Source organism: Sus scrofa, chromosome 6 (genome assembly GCF_054392235.1).
Source record: "Sus scrofa isolate SSC_HxYL_T2T_F1_AM1 chromosome 6, Sscrofa_HxYL_maternal_Yorkshire_Landrace_v2.0, whole genome shotgun sequence".
Lineage (NCBI taxonomy): Eukaryota > Metazoa > Chordata > Mammalia > Artiodactyla > Suidae > Sus > Sus scrofa.
This window is the reverse complement of record NC_139388.1, coordinates 172769121-172793035: the sequence shown is the minus strand read 5'-3', so window position 1 is coordinate 172793035 and position 23915 is coordinate 172769121. Positions and strand designations below refer to the sequence as shown.

Here is a 23915-nt window from a genome sequence, read left to right as displayed (position 1 = left end):
GGCTACATGCTTACTGTATAAATAAGTGGATTGCAGTCACAGCTCAATATGATTTTTTTTCCCCTGGCTGCACTCGTGGCATATGGAAGTTCCCAGGCCAGAGGTCGAATCTGAGCTGCAGCTGCTACCTCCACCGCAGCTGTGGCCATGAGGATTCCTTAATCCACTGCACTGGGCTGGGGATTGAACCAGCGCCCCCACGGAGACATTGGCCAGATCTTAACCTGCTCTGCCATAGCAGGAACTCCTCAATATAGTTTTGTAATCTTGCATTTTTTTTTTTGCCTTTTTCTAGGGCCGCACCCATGGCATATGGAGGTTCCCAGGCTAGGGGTCTAATCAGAGCCACAGCTGCTGGCCTACACCACAGCCACAGCAACAGGGGATGCGAGCGGCGTCTTCAACCTACACCATAGTTCACGGCAATGCCAGGTCCTTAACCCACTGAGCGAGGCCAGGGATTGAACCTGCAACTTCCCGGTTTCTAGTCAGATTCGTTAACCACTGAGCCGCGATGGGAACTCCTTGCATTCTTATTTAAGGTGTCATAACCATTTTCCATGTTATTGCATAGTCTCTTAAAATTTTAGTTATCATTTAATACTCCATTGAATGGATATTTCCTTATAGTTTTTCGTGTCGTGGTTTTTAACTTACATATTACAGACTGGGCTAGGGAAGGGATAAATTCCTGGGAGAGGTCAAAGTTTGTGAACATTTTACTTAATGGACAGTACTGCATTGCTTTCCAAAAGAAAGGGCCAATTTAACCTGAAACTCATTAGGAAGAAATAATTGTTATTATCATTTGTTTTCTTTGATTGCCACTCTTGGTATCTTCCCACGTTTACTAATTTGCTGTATTTTATTAGAAACTGTTCATGCAGGAGTTGCCGTTGTGGCTCAGTGGTTAACAAATCCAGCTAGTATCCGTGAGGACTGGGGGTCCATCCCTGGCCTTGCTCAGCGGGTTAAGGATCCGGTGTTGCTGTGGGCTGTGGTGTAGGTCGCAGATGGGGCTCAGATCCCACGTTGCTGTGGCTGTGGTGTAGCCCGGCAGCTGTAGCTCAGATTATGGCATATGAACCTCCATATGCCGTGGGTGCAGCCCGAAAAAGACAAAAACAAACAAACAAAAAAAGAAATTTTTCATGTAAAATTTAATTATAAAAAGGCAAACATCTATTTCATTAGAAAAGTCTCAGTTGATAGTGTTATCTTAAAAAGCAAGAGAGCTCCTTTCTACAGACTCACAGACTAGAGAACAGATTTGTGGTTGTGGAGGGGGAGGAAGAAGGATGGATGGGGACTTTGGGCTTGGCAGGTGCATTTATTACACTTAGAGTGGACGGGCAATGAGCTCGCAGGCAACCGTATCCAGTCTCTTGGGATAGACCGAGATGGAAGACAGGAGGGGAAGAATGTGCATGTCTGTGTGACTGGGGCGCCACGCGCACAGCAGAAGTGGACGCAGCCCTGTAAATCAACTCTCAATAAAAATAAAAATTTACAAGAAGGAGAGCTCCTTTCTAAATGTGGGTGAAGGAAATCTCTCCTAGAGAACGGGTTTGTATGAGGGTGGTAAAGGAGTTCCCTGGGTCAGGATCAGGACGTGTCAATTTGCAGTTGTTCTTTCAGATGCTGGAGTGGCTTTTAGCTTTTAATATTGCTGTGTTCTCTACACATCTTTAGATCCTTACATAAAAGATTGCTTTCACATGACTATGACAGAAAGGAGGGCTTCTCAAATACGGAAAGTGGAAAATGAAGATTTGACCGAAAGTCCCCAACCAGCAGAGGGAAGGATTTGCTTAGAGCAAACAGTAAACAGCTCATATGCTCATAAATGGCCATATCCTAGAAATTCGTAGCAACACCTTATTTCCCCATCAAGACTAGCAATTCAGCCTCTGAAATTTTATTTTTTATTTTTTATTAAGCATTGTATTAAGTTATTTAAAGTTTATTACTCATTTAATCCTCAAAACAACTGTTATTTAAAATAACAGGTACTACTATTATTTTCATTTCACAGGTGAAAAAACAGAGTCATACAAATTCACTAATTTGCCTAAGGTATGGCAGAAATTGTAATTGGGATTCAAACCCCTGGCTTGAGTTCACATTCTTAACCATCACATATCGTGATATAGCAGCTTAGATCCAATCAATCAATACGTTAAAAAATGTTAAATTGCCACACAAAATCAGCCTCTGAAATTTTAAATCTAAAAAGGATATAACCAATCCCATTCTAGCACATGAAAGTGAGATTTTTTTCCTTTTTATTTTATTGAAATATAGCTGATTTACAATGTTGTGTTAATTAGTACAGCAAAATGACTCAGTTATATGTGTATACTTTTTCATATTATTTTCCATTATGGTTTATCACAGGCTATTGAATATAGTTCCCTGTGCTATATATACTGTGGGGACCTTGTCTTTTTACCCAGCCTATATATATAATAGTTTGCCTCTGCTAATCCCAAACTCCCAATCCCTCCCTCCCCTACTCCCCTTCTTCTTGGCAAACAGAAGTCTGTTCTCAATGTCTGTGAGTCTGTTTTTACTTCGTAGATACGTTCATTTGTCTCATGTTTCAGGTTCCACCTAAAAGTGATATCATAAGAGTATTTGTCTTTCTCTTTCTGACTTGCTTCACTCAGTATGTAATTCTAGGTCCACCGTGATGCTGCAAATGACATTATTTCATTCTTTTTAATGGTTGAGTAATATTCCATTGCACATACGTACCGCACCTTCTTTATCTATTCATCTGTTGATAGACATTTAGGTTAGGATTTTGTTGTTGTTATTGTTTGTTTTTTAAAGTTTTTTTGGCTTCATCAGCCAGCATGTGGAATTTCCCAGGCCAGGGATCAAACTTGTGCCACAGCAGCAACCTGAACCCAGCAGTGATAATGCTGGATCCTTAAACTGTTGAGCCACCAGAGAACTCCTAGAAATTTTTTTTTTTTTTGGAAAGTTTCTCAAATTCAGGGTTCCTAGCTGTGGGTCTTTGGGCAGACAACCTGTTCTCTTTTTACATTAGTTTCCTTGCTGCAAAATGAAGATAACAATAACACCTACCTCATAGGGTTGTTGTGAGAACTGATACACATAAAGTGCTTAGAAGAGTCCCTGGCCCCATGCAAGCATTGGCTGTTATTAACACTATTATTGTAACTACTGGGCTAGAATTAAAGTTATGTTAGGGGTTCCCGTCGTGGCTCAGCAGTTAACAAACCCTACTAGTATCCATGAGGACGTGGGTTCGGTCCCTGGCCTTGCTCAGTGGGTTAAGGATCCAGCGTTGCTGTGAGCTGTGATGTAGGTCGCAGACGTGGCTCAGATCCCACATTGCTGTGGCTGTGGTGTAGGCTGGCGGCTGCAGCTCTGATTGGACCCCTAGCCTGGGAACCGCCATATGATGTGGGTGTGGCCCTAAAAAGCAAAAAAAAAAAAAAAAAAAAAAAAAAAAAAAAAAAAAAAAAGTTAGCATTTGAATTTTAGTTTTTTTTTTTTTTTTTTTTTTGTCTTTTTGCTATTTCTTTGGGCCGCTTCCGCAGCATATGGAGGTTCCCAGGCTAGGGGTCGAATTGGAGCTGTAGCCACCGGCCTACACCAGAGCCACAGCAACGCGAGATCTGAGCCGCGTCTGCAACCTACACCACAGCTCACGGCAACGCCAGATCGTCAACCCACTGAGAAAGGCCAGGGACCGAACCCGCAACGTCATGTTTCCTAGTCGGATTCGTTAACCACTGCGTCACGACGGGGACTCCGAATTTTAATATTCTTTATAAATTGTTAGTGTTTATCTTTTGAAAAAATCCAGAAAAATGTACATTTAAAAAATGTTCGCAGATATAGAGAACAGACTTGTGGTTGCCAAGGGGGAGAGGGGAGGAAGTGGGATGGACTGGGACTTTGGGATTAGCAAATGCAAACTCTTACAGTTAGAGTGGATAAGCAGTGAGGTCCTGCTCTATAGCACAGGGAACTATATCCAGTCTCTTGGGATAGAACGTGATAGACTATGAGAAAAAGAAACTGGCACAACATTGTAAATCAACTACTCTTTAATAAAAAAAATTTAAAAAAGGCTTGCTATAGGAGGGTGAGGAAACTCATGTTATCTATATGATAGTCAGAGATGTACTATCCACGGGGAGATGTGTGTGTATTGTGTGGTAAGTCGGTTGAGTCTTGTGTTGGGTCCAAAGCAATTTTTCTCATATTGGGTCAAGCAAATTGGGAAACTAGTATAAAGAGTGATTGTTGACAGTGATGTTGAAACACGTAAGAATGACTTTAACCCCCCAAATCAGTGTTAGTAGATAAGGTCCTTGCCGCTTGGGGGTTTTGCTTTAAGGCGCATTTATGCGCGTGTGATCATGTCCCCTGGAGGGCTCGTGTCAGCGACTCCCAAATGCAGAGGATAAAATCTTAGTGTCGTCGTGGTCTGACCCTGCTTGGGTCTAGCTCTTCACGGAGTGGCTGAGGGAATGAGTGGTGGAAACTGAAGCTAGAAGACACGCAAGGTTCAGATATAGAGAGTCTTGTGTATCCCCGGGAAGTTTGGACTTGATCCTTGGACAGTGGGATCCAGAGAAGGATTTTTAAGTAGGGAGTGGCAACTGAATGCTAGAAAAATCACATTGGTAATAGGGTGGGCTATTAGATAGGTCCGTGTGGATCTGGGGAGGCCAGGTAGGAGGCTGGAGTCTGGAGGAGAGATTAATTAATTCATTATAGATCTGTGGCGATCATTCATGGTCAAGTATTACCTAAGCACTTTATGAACGTTATCTTGTTTAATGTTTCCAACAGCTTATGAGATTAGTGTTATCTTTGTTTTCCACATTTCAGAATTGAGGGGTAAACCAGGTAGGCAATTTGCTCAAGGCAGCACACAGATTATGATCAGGAGCTGAGTTTCTTTTTTTTTTTTTTTTCTCCCTTTTTTTAAAATATTTTTTTTTTATTTTCCCACTGTACAGCAAGGGGATCAAGTTATCCTTACATGTATACCTTACATTTACATTTTTTCCCCACCATTTGTTCTGTTGCAACATGAGTATCTAGACATAGTTCTCAATGCTATTCAGCAGGATCTCCTTGTAGATCTATTCTAAGTTGTGTCTGATAAGCCCAAGCTCCCGATCCCTCCCACTCCCTCCCCCTCCCATCAGGCAGCCACAAGTCTCTTCTCCAAGTCCATGATTTTCTTTTCTGAGGAGATGTTCATTTGTGCTGGATATTAGATTCCAGTTATAAGTGATATCATATGGTATTTGTCTTTGTCTTTCTGGCTCATTTCACTCAGGATGAGATTCTCTAGTTCCATCCATGTTGCTGCAAATGGCATGATGTCATCCTTTTTTATGGCTGAGTAGTATTCCATTGTGTATATATACCACATCTTCCAAATCCAATCCTCTGTCGATGGACATTTAGGTTGTTTCCATGTCCTGGCTATTGTGACTAGTGCTGCAATGAACATGCGGGTGCATGTGTCTCTTTTAAGTAGAGTTTTGTCCGGATAGATGCCCAAGAGTGGGATTGCGGGGTCATATGGAAGTTCTATGTATAGATTTCTAAGGTATCTCCAAACTGTTCTCCATAGTGGCTGTACCAGTTTACATTCCCACCAGCAGTGCGGGAGGGTTCCCTTTTCTCCACAGCCCCTCTAGCACTTGTTATTTGTGGATTTATTAATGATGGTCATTCTGACTGGTGTGAGGTGGTATCTCATGGTAGTTTTGATTTGCATTTCTCTTATAATCAGCGATGTTGAGCATTTTTTCATGTGTTTGTTGGCCATCTGTATATCTTCTTTGGAGAAATGTCTATTCAGGTCTTTTGCCCATTTTTCCATTGATTGATTGGTTTTTTTGCTGTTGGGTTGTATAAGTTGCTTATATATTCTAGAGATTAAGCCCTTGTCGGTTGCATCATTTGAAACTATTTTCTCCCATTCTGAAAGTTGTCTTTTTGTTTTCTTTTGGGTTTCCTTTGCTGTGCAAAAGCTTTTCAGTTTGATGAGGTCCCATGGGTTTATTTTTGCTCTAATTTCTATTGCTTTGGGAGACTGCCCTGAGAAAATATTCCTGATGTTGATGTCAGAGAGTGTTTTGCCTATGTTGTCTTCTAGGATTTTGATGGTGTCCTGTCGTATATTTAAGTCTTTCAGCCATTTGGAGTTTATTTTTGTGCATGGTGTGAGGGTGTGTTCTAATTTCATTGCTTTGCATGCAGCTGTCCAGGTTTCCCAGCAATGCTTGCTGAATAGACTTTCTTTGTCCCATTTTATGTTCTTGCCTCCCTTGTCAAAGATTAATTGACCATAGGTGTCAGGGTTTATTTCTGGGTTCTCTATTCTGTTCCATTGGTCTGTCTGTCTGTTTTGATACCAGTACCACACTGTTTTGATGACTGTGGCTTTGTAGTATTTCTTGAAGTCTGGGAGAGTTATGCCTCCTGCTTGGTTTTTGTTTCTCAGGATTGCTTTGGCGATTCTGGGTCTTTTGTTGTTCCATGTAAATGTTTGGATTGTTTGTTCTAGTTCTGTGAAAAATGTCATGGGTAATTTGATAGGGATTGCATTGAATCTGTAGATTGCTTTGGATAGTATGGCCATTTTCACAATATTGATTTTTCCAATCCAGGAACATGGAATATCTTTCTACTTCTTTACATCTTCTTTGATTCCTTTGAGTAAAGTTTTATAGTTCTCGGCATATAGGTCCTTTACTTCTTTGGTCAGGTGTATTCCGAGGTATTTGATTTTGTGAGGTGCAATTTTAAAAGGTATCATATTTTTGTATTCCTTTTCTAATGTTTCATTGCTGGTATACAGAAATGTGACTGACTTCTGAATGTTAATCTTATATCCTGCTACTTTGCTGAATTTATTAATCAGTTCAAGTAGTTTTTGGGTTGAGTCCTTAGGGTTTTCTAGGTATAGTATCATGTCATCTGCATACAGTGACAGTTTGATCTCTTCTCTTCCTATATGGATGCCTTTGATTTCTTTTGTTTGTCTAATTGCTGTTTCTAGGACTTCCAAAACTATGTTGAAGAGCAGTGGTGAGAGTGGGCATCCCTGTCTTGTTCCAGATTTGAGTGAGAAGGCTTTCAGTTTTCCCCATTGAGTATGATATTTGCTGTGGGTTTATCATAAATGGCTTTGATTATATTCAGGAATGTTCCCTCTATACCCACTTTGGTGAGGGTCTTGATCATGAATGGATGTTGAACTTTGTCAAATGCTTTTTCTGCGTCTATTGAGATGATCATATGATTTTTGACTTTTCTTTTGTTAATGTGGTGTATGATGTTGATTGATTTGCATATGTTGAACCATCCTTGTGAACCTGGGATGAACCCTACCTGGTCATGGTGTATAATTTTTTTGGTATGTTGTTGGATTCGGTTGGCTAAGATTTTGTTGAGAATTTTTGCATCTATATTCATCAATGATATTGGGTGATAGTTTTCTTTTTTGGTGTTATCTCTGTCTGGTTTTGGAATGAGGGTGATGGTGGCCTCATAGAATGTCTTTGGGAGTATTCCTTCTTCTTCAACCTTTTGAAAGAGTTTAAGGAGGATGGGCACCAATTCCTCTTTATATGTTTGATAGAATTCACCTGTGAAGCCATCTGGTCCTGGACTTTTATTTGTAGGGAGTGATTTTATGACCTCTTCAATTTCATTTCTAGTGATTGGTCTCTTCAGTTGGTCTGTTTCTGCTTGATTCAGTTTTGGCAGGCTGTAAGATTCTAGAAAATTGTCCATTTCTTCCAGGTTGTCAAACTTGTTGCCATACAGTTGTTTACTCTTATGGTTTTTTGTATTTCCGCTGTAACCGTTGTGATTTCTCCTTTTTCATTTATAATTTTGGTGATTTGGGTTCTTTCTCTCCTCTTTTTAGTGAGTCTGGCCAGGGGTTTGTCAATTTTGTTCACCTTTTCAAAGAACCAGCTCTTGGTTTTATTAATTTTCTCTATTGTTTTTTGAGTCTCTATTTTATTGATTTCTTCTTTGATCTTTATAATTTCCTTCCTTCTGCTGACTTTAGGACTTTTTTGTTCTTCTTTTTCTAATTCGTTTAGGTGGAGGGTTAAGTTGTCAATTTGGGATCTTTCTTCTTTTTTGAGAAAGGCCTGGATTGCTATAAATTTCCCTCTGAGCACTGCTTTCGCAGCATCCCATAGATTTTGAGAGGTTGTGTCTTCATTATCATTTGTTTCAAGGTAGTTTTTAATTTCCTTTTTGATTTCCTCATTGACCCATTGGTTTTTTAGTAGCATGTTGTTTAGTCTCCATGTAGTAGGTTTTTTCTCTTTGCTTTTCCCATGGTTGATTTCTAATTTCATGGCATTGTGGTCAGAAAAGATACTTGAGATAATTTCCATGCTCCTAAATTTATTGAGATTCGCTTTGTGTCCCAATATGTGGTCAATTCTTGAGAATGTTCCATGAGCATTTGAGAAGAATGTGTATTCTGCTTTTTTTGGATGTAGTGTCCTGAAGATATCAATGAAGTCTACCTTTTCTATTATTTCCTTTAGGATCTCTGTTGCTTTATTGGTTTTCTGTCTAGAGGATCTGTCCATTGATGTGAGGGGGGTATTAAGGTCTCCTACTATGATTGTATTCTCGTCAATATCTCCCTTTATGTCTGTTAATATTTGTTGTATGTATCTGGGTGCTTCTGTATTTGGGGCATATATGTTGACGATAGTAACATCCTCTCCTTGGATGGATCCCTTAATCATTAAATAGTGTCCTTCTTTGTCTTTCTTTATGTCTTTTGTTTTAAAGTCTAGTTTGTCTGATATGAGCGTTGCGACTCCTGCTTTTCTGTCATGTCTATTGGCGTGAAATATTTTTCCCCACCCTTTCACTTTCAATCTATATGTATCCTTTGTCCTAAGGTGAGTTTCTTGTAGGCAGCATATTGAAGGTTTTTGCCTTTTTATCCACTCAGCCAGTCTGTGTCTTTTGATTGGAGCATTCAGTCCATTGACATTTAAGGTGATAATTGATAGATGATTATTTATTGCCATTTTGAACCTCATGTTCCAGTTGATTCTATGTTTCTCCATTCTTCCTTTCTTTCTTTTTTTTTTTGGTTGGATGGTCTCCTGTTATTATCTGCTTGAGTGTATTTTTTTTTGCAAATGCAATATTTGGTTTTGGCTTGTGGTTGCCCTGTTTAAGTATGCTAACCCCTTCCCATAATTGTGTGTTTTAGCCTGATGGTCCTGTAAGTTCAAACACTTCATTACTATATTAAAATTAAGAGAAACATAGAAACAAACAAAAAGGGTTATTTACTTCCTAACATCCCTTGCCCACATTTTATGATTTTGATGACTCTTTTTTATTTTTTTCTTTTTAATTTTATTTTGTTTGAAGCATGTTCATGATTAAATCTGTATGCTGGCTTATTTGAGTGACTGTTCTCTGATTGTGGTTTCCTCAGTCCTAGTTCTTCCTCTTCTTCTTTTTTTTTCTTTTCTTTTTTCTTCCCTTTCCTTCCTTTCTTTTTGGTTTAGAGAAGCCCTTTCAGTCTTTCTTTTAGCCTGGGTTTTGTGTTGCTGTATTCTTTAAGTTTTTGTTTGTTGGAAAAAATTTTTATTTCCCCTTCTATTTTAAATGATATTCTTGCTGGATAGAGTATTCTAGGTTGCATATTTTTTCCTTTTAGCGCTTTAAATATCTCTTGCCATTCCCTCTTGGCCTGTAGTGTTTCTTAGAGAAATCAGCTGATAATCTTATGCGGGTTCCCTTGTGGGTAACATTCTGCTTTTCTCTTGCTGTCTTTAGGATCCTCTCTTTATCACTAACTTTTGCCGTTTTTATTATGATGTGTCTTGGTGTGGGTCTGTTTGGGTTCAGTTTGTTTGGGGCCCTCTGTCCTTCTTGTATCTTGAACCCAGCATCCTTTAGATTTGGGAAGTTTCCAGCGATAATTTCTTCAAATATATTTTCCATCCCCTTATCTTTTTCTACTCCTTCTGGAATTCCTATTATGCGTAGATTGGCCTGCTTTACATTATCCCATAGGTCTCTTATATTGCTTTCCAGTGTTTTGATTCGGTTTTCTGTCTGTTGACCGGATTGAATGATTTCCATTATTCTATCTTCCATATCACTGATTCGTTCTTCTTCATTATTCATTCTGGTTTTTACTGCCCCTAGTTCAGTTTGCATCTCTGGAAATGAATGTTCTAGTTTTTCTTGGCTCCTCCTGATATTTTCTAGCTCCTTTCTCAGGGTATCTGCATTACTGTTCATATCTTCTCTTAATTCCTTCAGTATTTTCACTATTTCTCTTTTGAACTCCAGGTCTGTCTGACTGCAGAGATCTGTTTATTGTTGACTGTTTTAGGTGAGTTCTCCTGTTGGTTTGACTGGGGGTGGTTTCTCAGCTTCTTCATCTTGCTTGTTGTTTTCTGTCTCCTGAGGGAGTTGTACTCTCCGTTATCGGGCAGTGTTTGCCTTGTCACTGCCGTGGAATATTTCCTGAGGGCTGGCGTTGTTGGTCAATCTTTTTTGAGGCAGTGTGGCTTTTCTGGAGTGTTGATGGGGCTAACAGTGTTTCTTTGAAGCAAAGGAGGACTTCCTGAGGGCAGACAGGACTGGGAGGTCCACACCACGATGGTAGCAGATTTCACTTGGTCATGCAGAGCTTGCTCTGGTGTTTTTAGGCTGTGGGGTTCTTGCAGGGGGTTGGCGGTGTTGGGCAGCTGTTCCTCAGGAGTGCAGCACCCCCTGGGTGCTGGAGCAGCTATCTGGGTCACTGAGAACCTAAGAGGCTCTTCCCTAGGGCAGCCCAACTCAGAAGGATGGCCTGAGAATGTAGGCAGATCTTTTCACAGTCTGGCCGAGCTTGTTGCAGCTTTTCTGAGCTGCAGGGCCTCTTCCAGGGGGCTGGTGGTGCTGAGCAGCTATTCCGTGGGAGTGGGGCACCCCCTGGGGGATTGGGCGGGTAGCAGGGCCACTGGAAACCCAAGAGGCTCCTCCCCGGGGCAGCCCGACTCAGAAAAACCGTCTGAGATCTTTTCCTGACTCGGCCAGGCTTGTTGCAGCTTTTCTGGGCTGCAGGGGGTCCTGCCCGGAGCTGGCAGTCCTATGCAGCTGATCCACTAGGGCACCCCCTGGGGGCTTGGGTGGGTAGCAGGGCTGTTGGAAACCCAAGAGGCTCCTCCCCGGGGCAGCCGACTCAGAAAAACCGTCCGAGAATTAGGCCGATCTATTCATGGCCTGGCTAGGCTTGTTCTAGCTTTTCTGGGCTGCAGGCCTTTTCTCGGGGGCTGGTGGTGTTTGGTGCTGCTCTGCGGAAGTGTAGCCCCTCCAAAGGGCAAGCAGGCCTGTGCAGGGACAGCCCCTGCGGTGGTAGGCTTCAGGCAATTGTTGAGGCCAGCAATGGCAGGCTGGCCTGGATGGCAGGCAGCCCCAGGTCCGGTGAGAGCATAGGGGGTGGCGGGGGTGGGGGGAGGGGATGCACTGGAAAGCACAGCTTTCTGCTAGCTAGCGGGCCTGTAAGCTTGCTGTGGCGTGGGGGTATTCTATGGGGACCCACCCCTTCTTCTCTCCCTTCCCCAGCTCGGGCGCAGACCAGACTCTTCTCCCAGGTTCCCTCTGATGCGGCTTTCCACTTCCCCGCCCCTAGAGTATTGTTCCCTTCCTCTGCGACAGCTTTGTTTTCTAGTCTCCCAGGCAGTCTCTGCCCCGTCAAATGGTTTCTAGACCTCCCAAGCAGTTTCCGCTCTGCCCCGCCCCCCCAGCCCGGGGACTAACCTTCGGGAGGTGAGGTCTCGGTGCCCAGCCCCCACCCAGGCGTCCCCCGGCCCTTTCTCAGGGACTAACCTCTGGAGCCGAGGATTCGGTGCCCAGCCCCCACCCAGGCGTCTCAATTTTTGGTGACTGTGCCCGTAGTTCAGATGGTCCCTTCGGTTCTTGATCGGCTTTTCTGTACTCCAACTTACTGCTACACTCTTCTCTGCATCTGGAGATTCCTCCGGTTCGTTTGATCTTTCCCCCGGTAGCTGACTTTCCAGGGTGCGGGATCCCTTTCTCTTCCGCAGTTCCCTTTCGGGAGCGCCCATCCCGCTCGGATTCACCTTCTCTCACTCTCCTCTTTTCTCCCGTTCTGCCCAGTAATGTCACGAACTTCTTGCCGTTATTGGAGTTTAGGTTCCTCTGCCAGCGATTGGTTGCTGTTCTGTGCGAGTCATTTATTCTGTAGATGTGCTTTTTTTGTTGTGTTTGTGGGAGAGGGCGAGCGTGTCCCCCTACTCCTCCGCCATCTTGTCCTCTCAGGAGCTGAGTTTCTAACCCTGGTGTGTCTAATTTCAAAGCCCACAGTCTTGACCAGTAGCCTACACTATTATTCTACTGACATGAGTTATAACAGGAGCAGTGTGGGTAGGAACAGGCAGCTAAATGTAGAGATATTGAAGAGAGAGCAAGCAAGACTTGTGACTGTTGAGAAACAAGGACGGAGGGAAAGGGAGGAGCTGAAGCGGATCTCAGAAGCACAGGGCCATGGTGGCAGGAAACCCCACTCCTAACTGTTTCTATGTGGACACACTTTTTTCTTTTTTCTTTTTAGGGCCACATCTGTGGCATATGGAAGTTCCCAGGCTATGGGTCGAATTGGAGCTTTAGCTGCCGGGCTATACCACAGCCACACCAACATGGGATATGAGCTGCGTCTGCAACCTATACCACGGCCCATGACAACACCGGATCCCTAACCCACTGAGTGAGGCCAGGGATTGAACCCGTGTCCTCAAGGATACTAGCTGGGTTCGTTACTGCTGAGGCACAATGGGACTCCCATGTGTGGGGGCAGTTTTAAAGAGGAACCCTCCTGATCTCGCTCTGTTTCCTCATTCTTCTCTCCTTCAAGGAGCGAAGAAAAGTGGCCAAACTGGTAAGTTTGGAAAAGGCTGACCTACTTGGTTCAGTGCCTTCCTCTTTTCTCTTTGGGGTGGGTCTGCTCTTCCATGTCATACATTTTATTGGGTTGGTCACCAAATGGGAGGCGTGAAGAACCCAGAGCTGTCTTTGTCTGCTTGGGTGTGTCAGTTAGGATTAACTTTGCTGCAGGGAGCAGACATAAAAAGTAGTAAAACTTAAATGGATTAGAAAAAAATTTTTTTTTTGGTTTAAAAAACTCCAGAGGTAGGCAGTCCAAGGCCAGTATGATGGCTTTGTGCCCCCAAGGTCCTCAAGGACCTAGTTGCTTCCTGCTTATTGCCCAGTAATACCTAGAGTACAAGGTGCTCTGAGGACATAAAACTAATATATGCTAGCCGTTGCATCTGTGTCCCAGGCAGCAGGATGGAGGAAGGGAGGAGGGAGAGATGAAGAAGGCATGGAGGCAAATTTTAGGGAGGTTTTCCTTGAAGCTGCCTTGTAGAACTTCTGTTTAAATCCTCTTGGTCTGTGTAACTTGCTACAAGGAAAACTAGCAATTTTAGTCTTTACTCCAAGAAACCATTTCTTCAGCCATGAATTGTGAAGTCTATTAAATGAAAGAGAAGACAGCTATTAGGGGACAATCAGTAGCCTCTGCTGCATGAGTTGTCTGCCTAATTCAGGGATGAAGTTGACTAGCCCACTTTCCGCAGGTCTGAACCTCGTCCTCCAAACGAACTCTTAGCAGGAAGAAGCAGAGATCCAACTCCATCTCTCTTACTCCCGTGTCGTTTCTCGGTCTTCCCAGCCTGTTCCCTAGACATTGGTGTTTGATGTAAGACACCCTCCCAAATCAATTTTACAACCAATCTTGCCAATTAGATAAACTCTCTCTCTTCTTTTTTTTTTTTTTTCTGTCTTTTTGCTATTTCTTTGGGCCGTTCCCACGGCATATGGAGGTTCCCAGGCTAGGGGTTGAATCGGAGCCGCAGCCACTGGCCTACGCCAGAGCCACAGCAACGCGGGATCCGAGCCACGCCTGCAACCTACACCACAGCTCACGGCAACGCCGGATCCTTAACCCACTGAGCAAGGGCAGGGACCGAACCCGCAACCTCATGGTTCCTAGTCGGATTCGTTAACCACTGCGCCACGACGGGAACTCCTCTCTCTTCTTTTGAGGAGGAGTGGATAGAGGGGTTAAGAGAAAGATCTAAAGTGCCACCTTCTTCCCCATCCCTTCCCAGGGGAGGGGAGCAGAAATTTCCCATGGAGACATTAGGACAGGTTATGGCAGCCCGGCATCCCTCCACCCCCGCCCCCCCCCAGCTGATATTATGGGTGGCAGTTGCTTATTCAACCTACAATCAGGAATATCTACATTCATAACTTTTTTTTTAGAGCTAACACCTTCACAGTATGCTTTTCTCTATGCCCCCCAAAATGTAGATTTATTTATTTTTGTCTTTTTAAGGCTGCACCTGCAGCATATGGACCCCCTAGGCTAGGGGTCGAATCAGAGCTGTAGCCGCTGGCCTTTGCCACAGCCACAGCCACAAGGGATTTGAGCCGCACCTGCAATCTACACCACAGCTTACGGCAATGCTGGATCCTTAACTTATTAAGCAAGGATAGGGATCAAACCTGCGTCCTCATGGATGCTGGTCAAATTTGTTTCTGCTGAGCCATGACGTGAACTCTGCAAAATGTTCAAATTTATTCTCTGTTCAAATAACACACCTACTGTAACTTATTGGGGCCTTTCAAAGAGAGCTCTGAGTCTTCACTTTGTCTTCCTTGCCCCTCTCTCATTCTGATTTTGACATTCCTCAGATCCTCTCTGATGTTAAAGCTTGTCTGACTACCTGCTCCTTGGGACAGTATTTAACTCTTCTTGTTTCTGCTGGCTTCCTGTTAGATTTCACTTTCTAAGAAGTCTGTTACCTATTTCTGTAAGTCTCTCATCACTGAAGGGAGGTGAAGTTCCTTGAACTCATTGATGGAGAGTTAGGTGAGCTGTATAGGCCTTTGAGATTGGTTGGTTTTGAAATGTTTCTCCCATCTTAGTTCTACCCTGTGGATGTCTTTCCAGGTCCTTTTAGGAAAAGCCATCCCCTGAGCCTGAGGGTGAAGAGAGGGAATGGTTGCTTTATATATTTGTCTACTGAATGGTGAATGCAGAATCCAGATTGACCGCTGTCCTGCGTCCTCAAGGCCAGGTCTAACAAGGAATAAGAGAAGCTACCAGTGGCGACGTTAGAAGAGACCTCAAATTGGGAAAAGGAATATACCCTGCAAGGGCAGGGATACAAAACGAATACAGTCTAGCCATCACATTTGTGTTCCAGGTAGCAGGAGGGAGGAAGGAGAGATGAGGAGTCGAGATTTCTCACCAATCGAGGAAACAGCCCCGAGATTTCTTACCAGTTTGACCAACAGTTCCATGGTTACCAGGGGCGAGAACTCCAGGAAGCTCTCCACCAACTCCTGGAGGGCTGCCCTTAGCGGCGAAGGCCTTAAATGCACCCCAGAGAACAGCCATTTACTCTACAGCCAGGGGTGATTCCCAGCTGATACAGGAGCATGTCTGGAAAGTGGTAAATAAACGGTGGTGGTGGAGAGAGTTGTATCCCAGGAGAGAGGTGAGAAGACACGGCCATTGGTGGTAGGAGAGCGAATTTTCCAGACTGGAGTTAGAGGTGGGAGTCAAACCTGGGGTCAGTAAAAATGTTATCAGTGATGTGCTTCTTTATGAAGGTAAGATGTCAGCATGGTATTCATTCATTCAAACATTTGAGTGCTTACTGGAGCTAGGCATTGGGGATATCAAGATAGTCAGAAGGCATGATCCATGCCCTTGCGAAATGTATGATGCAGGAGGAGATTCAGACACGAAACAGTTTCACAAGTTAGTGAGGAGGGTTTGGATTGTGAAGGGCAAGTACAGAGTCTCGTGAGAGCTTATATTGGTGGGCTTTGAGCGAGCTCAATAGGAAACACCTCTCTTTTCCCCACCTGAGTTTAGAACCAAGACACGGGAGTCAGGCAGATAAGCGTCAAAACGATAGCTCTTTTACTGACCTACTGATTGACTTGCTAACACCAACCAGTTTTACCATTTCAGGGCAAGGCCTTTCTAGGTGAACTCGAGCTTGAGACTTGAGAGATAAGTAGGCATTAGCCAGATATATGGGATGGGGAGAGATGGAGAGGGAAATTTCTAGTTAGTGGAAACAGCCTCAAGATGGGAAGAAGCAGAGTATGTTCAGGAAACTGTGAGAATGTTGGAATAGTTGAAGCACAGGGACAGAGGGAAAACAGTTTGAGATGAAGTTACAGAGGTAGTCTGGGGCTAGGTTATATTTTATCCTAAGAGTAACTAAAAGATAATCAAGGTTTTAAGCAAATACATGGCCTTCAGTTTTGTGGCTCAAGAAGATCAGTTTGTTGTATGGGAAATAGATGGCAGTGCAGCAAGAATGGACACAAGGCGTCCAGTTAGGAGGTTGTTGCAGTGGCCCGGGGAGAGGTGACAATGACTCAAACGAGTGGGTTGCAGTGGGCTCACTGGGACTTGGTGATTATATGGGATTTGCAGAGGGGTGCTGTGGATTAAGGATGCTTCCTAGATACCCGACTTGAGTGCCATTTCCCAAGAGCAAGAAGACGGGAGGGAGAGGTAGATTTGTTGAGAAAGATGTCTGTTTTTTGATATTTTGAGTTGAGGCACTTGAATGGGATGTCAAACAGTTGGATTTTGTTTTTGAAGCTGAGAGGAAAGTTCTGGGATGGTGATAGATTGGAAAGTTATTATGAATAAAGCTATAGCAGTGATGATATTGACCAGACAGAGTGTGGGGAGAAATGAGAAGAGAACCTAAGGCTGATCCCCAGGAGCTCCAGCCTCTAAAGGTTCTGTTGAATCAGAAGGAGCTGGGAGAGGAGCCTGAGGAGGAGGAGGAGGAGTATTTGACGTGGAGAGTCTTGTCCGCTCTCTTAATCTATAGAAGGTGGACCTCATACACAGTAGAGTAGATTCTTGCCTCCACTGTGGGAGCCCGGTGCTGGCACAGTTCCTCTTGCTGCTACAGCTCTGCCAGTCCTGCAGGGCTCAGCATCTCTGAAAGAAGGAACAAGGGAAACACCAGGAGAGGCAGCTGTACTTATTATGGCAGGTCCTCAGGTGAGCTAGAATCCTCTTACATCTAACATCCTTTTGTGAGTTGGTCCTTCCCTTCTCTTCTGTTTTTCTCAGAAATTCCTACCTGCCCTGTTGGGGCTCCTTGGATTTTTTAATTGTCCTAAATACCATTTCCAATGTCTTTATTTCCTCTGTCCCTTAAACACCTACCACATGTATGGATAATAGAGACGTGGTTATATTCAATCTCCTTAACATTTGTCGGGCTGTGGTCCCTCTTCCCATTTCTTTCCTGTTCTCCCTAGATTTTTTAGGGCCATATTTGGATCATGCCAAGTCACACCTGAGAGGCAGATCTTTTGCTGTGCTCAGGTAAAACAAGCAGAGCTCAAGAGGAAGTTAGGTTCATACCTCTTGAATCTCTTCAGAGACTTTGGGGGTTTTCTATTTCATACACATCTCTGATTCTGGCAGAGGCTATGTATTTAACTATCCTTCCTTCCTTCCTTCCTTCCTTCCTTCCTTCCTTCCTTCCTTCCTTCCTTCCTTCCTTCCTCCCTCCCTCCCTCCCTCCTTCCCTCCCTCCAATATTTGTCAAAAGTCAAGTCACTGAATTTAGTTCTGTGGATACAAAGATGAATAAGCAGTTCTGTCCTTTTCACTCGTGCCAGGATTATTCTCTTTGCTTTTACATGGTGCCATAATCTTGCTCTGCTTTTTGATCAAAGAGCAGAGGAGAAATTTTGCTTGTGCTCTGGAGTTCGATTTTCTGAAACTTGAGGTGGAAACTCTCAGGCCACAAATGGTCTTCAGTCTTTATATTCCTTGTGGATATTTTGATGTAGGACAAGGCAAGAGGAGGATTTAGCTCAAAGTCTACCACTCTGGGTTTGTGTTCTACTTCCCACTTCCCACACAGCCTCTCTGGAACGCTCACGATAGGACTTCAGCTAAGGAAAAGAGTAGGCTTGTTACTTTTTCTTTCACCTACCTGTTACAATATAATAATGTTTGTCAAACAACTACATTTTGTCTACTGTTTTGAAATCATATCTCCTAGGACGTAAGGCTAGAATGGCACAATTCACTATTCATGGAAATGCATTTATAGACAGTCAGCCCTAAGTCCCATGCCAATTTATGTTGTGCATTTAAATACTAGTTTGATCTACTTTTTTTCTTGTTTGGTTGGTGGATTTGAGAGCAGACAAAAATGCGCAGATAAAGATCTCAGAGGGAGAAATGAAATCCGATTGTTCCATCCTCATTGGGAAATGCTTTGTTGATGAGCTGGGTGTGGAGGAGCATGTTGGATGAGTGGGAGCTGAAGAAATCTCCCGTGTAGCCACTTACTCTCACTGCCTTGAGTGTTTCCTGGGTAAAGTTTGCTTGCAGGCTAGCAGTCTATAGCCGCTGTTTTAGTTATTCTTAACTAGGGTTCCCATCAGATACTGAAGCGTTTTTCCAGTCTCTACCCTGGAGGTTTTGATTTGAGGGAAGTATGTGTATTTTGTGAAAGTTCTCTGTGGACTCCAGGAGCTCAACCTGATCTACTGGTCTAAAAGATCCTGGGCTAGAGGACACTGTTAATTTCTCTCGGCTCCAAACTCAGAAAGGGAGAAGACTATAAATATGGGACCCGAGGAGGATTAGAGTAGGGTTAGTAATGACTTACAAGCTTTTTCCTTTTGCCCCTTATGACTAGACTCAGAAGCGACCCATTTGTATGGTCCAGGTTCTGTATTGCCTTGAGCATGGTTGAGAGGAAACTTATAAATATGTTTTGCTGCTTTGTATCTGAAAGGCAAACATTGGGATTGTTCCAGAGATATGGTTTTAAATGAGTTTCCAGTTTGGTTTGCTTTTGCTTTGTTTTTGTTTTGCTTTGTTTGATTTAATTCTGCTGAAACCCTTGAGCTTCCCTAGTTTGGGGCAGGAATAACTTGTTTTTTTCACAGATAGAAAGTTTACTCTTCCAAATGATATCCATCCATCCATCCATCCAACAAACATTATTGGATACTCATTGTTCTTTAAGTAGACTGGCAACTATATGGAAGGAATTGCAGCTAGAGTTCCTTGTAGATGGTATAGGAACACACTTCTCAAATTTGAGACAATTGAAATTGCAGGAATACAGAGCAGGGTGCCATGTGCATCTTCTTGGCCAGAAGGTATTTATATAAGAAAAACAGTTTAGTGTATTCAAACTTTGTGCAAAATTCCAAAGATTTCATAAGACGGTTGTGTAAGAAGTTTATTTTTCCCAGCAGGACGCGTTCCTCTCTTTCCCCAGACCCTTCACAGAGCACATGGACATGTGCATTTACAGTATTTCAAAGGAAAACCCGGAGAAGCCCTGAACGGAGAGGGGGCGATGGGGAGAGGGAGGGGAGAGGGACTGAGATATTTGACTTTTCAGACAATTTTGTTGGAACTTCCTCCTCCCAGTAACTTTCACATTAACAGGTTTTCAGAACCCCAAACACAGTGCTACTCCTTTCCTAGAACAAGGGGAAGGACCACGGCTCTGGGCGTCCCAGAGTTCCCATGAGGGGGAACTCTCAACGAAGGTAACACAGGTGGCAGATGGTCAGGGTAATTCCAGTCAAGGAGTGAAGCCTTCAGATCAACTCAGCTCATAAACGTTCAAACAGAAACTCTCCCAGTATTTACATAACTTCTGGTCCTATGATCTGGGGACCCAAGTCTTTGTCTGTAAAGTATGATGAATTTAGATATCTATTTTTTCATATCTTTTGATTGATGTGCTGTCCTTATCTTATACCACAGGCAAACAATTTTCTACTTGAATTATAGACAAAATGATCCCCTTGCCTTGAACTTTATTCATTTGTAGTTAGGGAAACTTGGCCAGGGGCAAAGAAGACTGGATCTGAGCCCTGTCTGTGAGTCCTTGGCCTGACCCCTGATAAATCAGTATAAATGACCTGCTCTGTGTATGGCATGCCTTAGCTCCCGGTTCCAGTCAGCTCCAGAAGTTGAGTTTACCTCTGGCTGCCGAAATTTCTGTCATAGGCAGTCAGGGAAGCTGGTCAAATGAGAGTGAATGTGTACATTACAGTAATAAAAATTTATATGTAAACACTCATTTCAGAAGACTTTGGGAGGCTGCTTTCAGGGGTAGATAAATTTGATAAACTTTGGTGCATTCAGTTGACTAAAGTTTGGAGGGATCTATAATATTCTCTTTGTTCTTTTTAAGCACTTGCAGATGTCTTTTTAAAAAAACCTCCATAGACCCTTAGCTGTCTTTGTGTCTCTAAAGATTTGCATTTCTTGGGGTTCCCGTTGTGGCTCAGCGGTAATGAACCCGACTAGTATCCATGAGGATGCAGGTTCAATCCATGGACTTGCTCAGTGGGTTAAGGATCTAGCATTGCCGTGAGCTGTGGTGTAGGTCCCAGATGTGGCTTGGATCCCATATTGCTGTGGCTGTGGAGTAGGCTGGAGCTACAGCTCTGATTCGATCCCTAGCCTGGAACCTCCATATGCTGTGTAGGCAGCCCTAAAATCCAAAAAAAATATTTCTATTTCTTATGTTCTTGATTTAGAAAGCAAATATGCCTGAGAAAGTGTCTTTAAAGATAATTTCAGTTTTAGTTAACTTTTACATAGCTATGTGCCATTTATTTTTCCAAGTGCTGGGAATGTAACAGAAAAACAACATGGTTCCTGTTCTCGTGAGCTTACAATTTTTTGGGGATGAAAGATATTAATTGAAGGTTTACAACAGGAAAAAGCCCAAATTGTCTAAGGTGGAATGTTTCATCCAAGACTAATTAGTGGTCATTTGAATTGCTTGGCCTGATCCCTTCTCTCAGCTTGTCCCCGATCCCTGGGTTTAGAACCAGAGCTCTGGGAAAGTTATGTGCAATAAGCCATATCCTTTGTCTTTACCCATATGCAGGTATCTCATTCTCAAAACCTGCACTTCTTTCTAGTCTGGAGCAGTGGAGAATGCTGGGTCTCAAGACAGGTGATGCCTTCAAGGAAAATGCACCCAGGTGAGGGTTTGAAGAACAAACAACTAGAGAATGAACTAATAGATTTCTGATTTTCAAGATGTGGTAAATTAGGTAAATTAAATCCTAGCCAAAGGCCTTGAGGCTTTCTTTTTATTATTATTATTTAGTTTTTAAAAAGATTTTTATTTTTTCTATTATAGTTGATTTAAAATGTTCTGTCAATATCTGCTGTACAGCAAAGTGACCCAGCCATATATGTATAAAGAATATATATACTCTTTTTCTTACATTATCCTCCATCATGTTCCATCACAAATGACTAGATGTAGTTCCCTGTGCTATACAGTGGATCTCATTGCTTATCCACTGCAAATGCAATAGTTTGCATCTGCTAACCCCAAACTCCCAGTTAATTCCACTCCCTCCCCCTTGGCAACCACAAGTCTATGTGAGTCTGTTTCTTTTCCGTAGATAGGTTCATTTGTGCCATATGTTAGATTCCAGATATAAGAATCATATGGTATTTGTCTTTCTCTTTCTGACTTACTTCACTTAGTATGAGAGTCTCCAGTTCCATCCACATTATTTTATTCTTTTTTATGGCTGAGTAGTATTCCATCGTGTATACATTTACCACATCTTCTTAATCCATTCATTTATTGATGGACATTAGGTTGTTTGAGGTCTCGACTATTGTGAATGGTGCTGCAATGAACATAGGGGATGCATGTATCTCTTTCAATGAAAGTTTTGGATATATGCCAAATCTGGAATATATGCCCAGGAGTAGGCTTGCTGGGTCATATGATAGTTCTGTATTTAGTTTTCTGAGGTATCTCCATACTGTTTTCCATAGCCTTGAGGCTTTCTGATTGTGATCTGCACCGAGTAGTTAGCCTTAGGAGAATAGTATAAATGTTTGCTGCTTGGGTATTTTAGAACGAAGCTTTGATGAAACAGGAATAGAGCTCTGAAGCTAAGGGCTACTTTAAAGTCTCTGGAGCCAGAATCCTGGCTTTGAACTCCAGCTTTAACACCAATTAACTGTGCTATCCTGGTCAAGTTACTCAAATTCTCTGTGCTTTAGTTCACTTATAAAAGTATGATAATAATGTTATCTGTGTCATAGGATTGTAAGGATTAAATATGTTACCTATTTTATTGATTTTTTCAATGCATGTTTTTCATGTTTTACATATCTTTGAAAATGGAATGTTTCTTGAAGTTGATGAAAGGTTACAATCTTTGTCGGCCAGGTGGAAGTAGTGATAAAGCATTATCTGTGCATTTGCAAACATCAAAATCTTAACAATCAGACAAAAAAAAAAAAAAAAAAGTAAAAGGAATCCAAACTGGAAGAGAAGTAAACCTGTCACTCACTATTTGAAGATGATATGGTACTTTATATAGAAAAACCTTAAAGTCTCCACTCAAAAACATTCGAACTGATAAATGAATTCAACAAAGTTGCAAGATACAGATTTATATATAAAAATCTACTGCATTTCTCTCTTTTTTATTATGTTTAAATTTTTTTATTTTTATTTTTTGCTCTTTAGGGCCACTCCTATGGCATGTGGAAGTTCTCAGGCTAGGAATCAAATCAGAGCTGCAGCTGCCAGCCACAGCCACAGACACAGCAATGCCACATCCAAGCTGCATCTACAGCCTACACCACAGCTCAAGGCAGCACTGGATCCTTAACCCACTGAGTGAGGCCAGGGACTGAACCCTAATCCTCATGGATACTAGTTGGGTTTGTTACTGCTGAGCCATGACAAGAACTCCTGCATTTCTACACAATTATAATGAACCATCAAAAAGCAAAGGTTAAAAAAATCCCATCAAAAACAATAAAATAATTAGAAATAAACTTAACCAAGGAGGCGAAAGACCTATACTCTGAAAGCTATCAAACATTGTTGAAGGAAGCTTATGAAGAGTTAAAGAAATGGAAAGATATCTTGTAGTTAGACTGAAGAAATAACATTGCTAAAATGACCATATTACCCAAAGCAATCTACAGATTAACAGCAATCTCTATCAAAATACCCATGACATTTTTTTCACGAGTATAATCCCAAAACTTACACAGAACCACAAAAGACCCAGAATTGCCAAAGCCATCTTGAGAAAAAAGGACAAAACTAGAGGTATCACCCTCCAGATTTCAGACGGTATTACAAAGCTAGAGTAATCAAAACAGCATTGTACTGGCACAAAAACAGACACATAGATCGAAGGAACAGATATAGAGCCAAGAAATAATCCCATGCACCTATTATTAATTAATCAGCAAAAAAGAGGTAAGAATGTACAATAGAGAAAATACAGGGTTTTCAAAAAGCAGTGTTGGGAAAACTGGACAGATACATGTGTAATAATGAGATTAGAACATTACCTCAACACTTTATGCAAAAATAAATTCAAAATGAATTAAAGACCTAGTTGTAAGGCCTGAAACCATAAAACTATAAAGAAACATAAATTGTAGCAAAATTTTTTGAATCTGTCTCCTAGGACAAAATAAAAGCATCAATAAATAATAGGACCTGATTAAGCATAAAAGCTTTTGCACAATAAAAGAAATTATCAAAAAACCCCACACACAAAAAAAGAAAAAACAACCTATGGAATGGGAGAAAATATTTGCAAATGATGTGACTGAAAAAGTTAATATCCAAAATATATAAACAGCTTATACAACTCAGTATCAAAAAGATGAAAACCTAATCAAAAAAGAAGACATTTAGATGGCTAACAGGCACAAGAAAAGATGCTCAACATCACTAATTATTAGAGAAATGCAAATCAAAAAACAATGAAATATTACCTCACACCTG

At 42.2% G+C, this 23915-nt stretch overlaps 1 long non-coding RNA gene across 1 annotated transcript in view; it reads left to right on the top strand.

Annotated features, from left to right (window-relative positions):
• Positions 1-23915, top strand: part of LOC146403038 (uncharacterized) — a 122930-nt gene that overhangs the window by 85020 nt on the left and 13995 nt on the right. The window contains exon 4 of the long non-coding RNA XR_014808556.1: positions 21015-21111. This is a non-coding gene — a long non-coding RNA (uncharacterized LOC146403038). The remainder of the gene's footprint in view (positions 1-21014; positions 21112-23915) is intronic.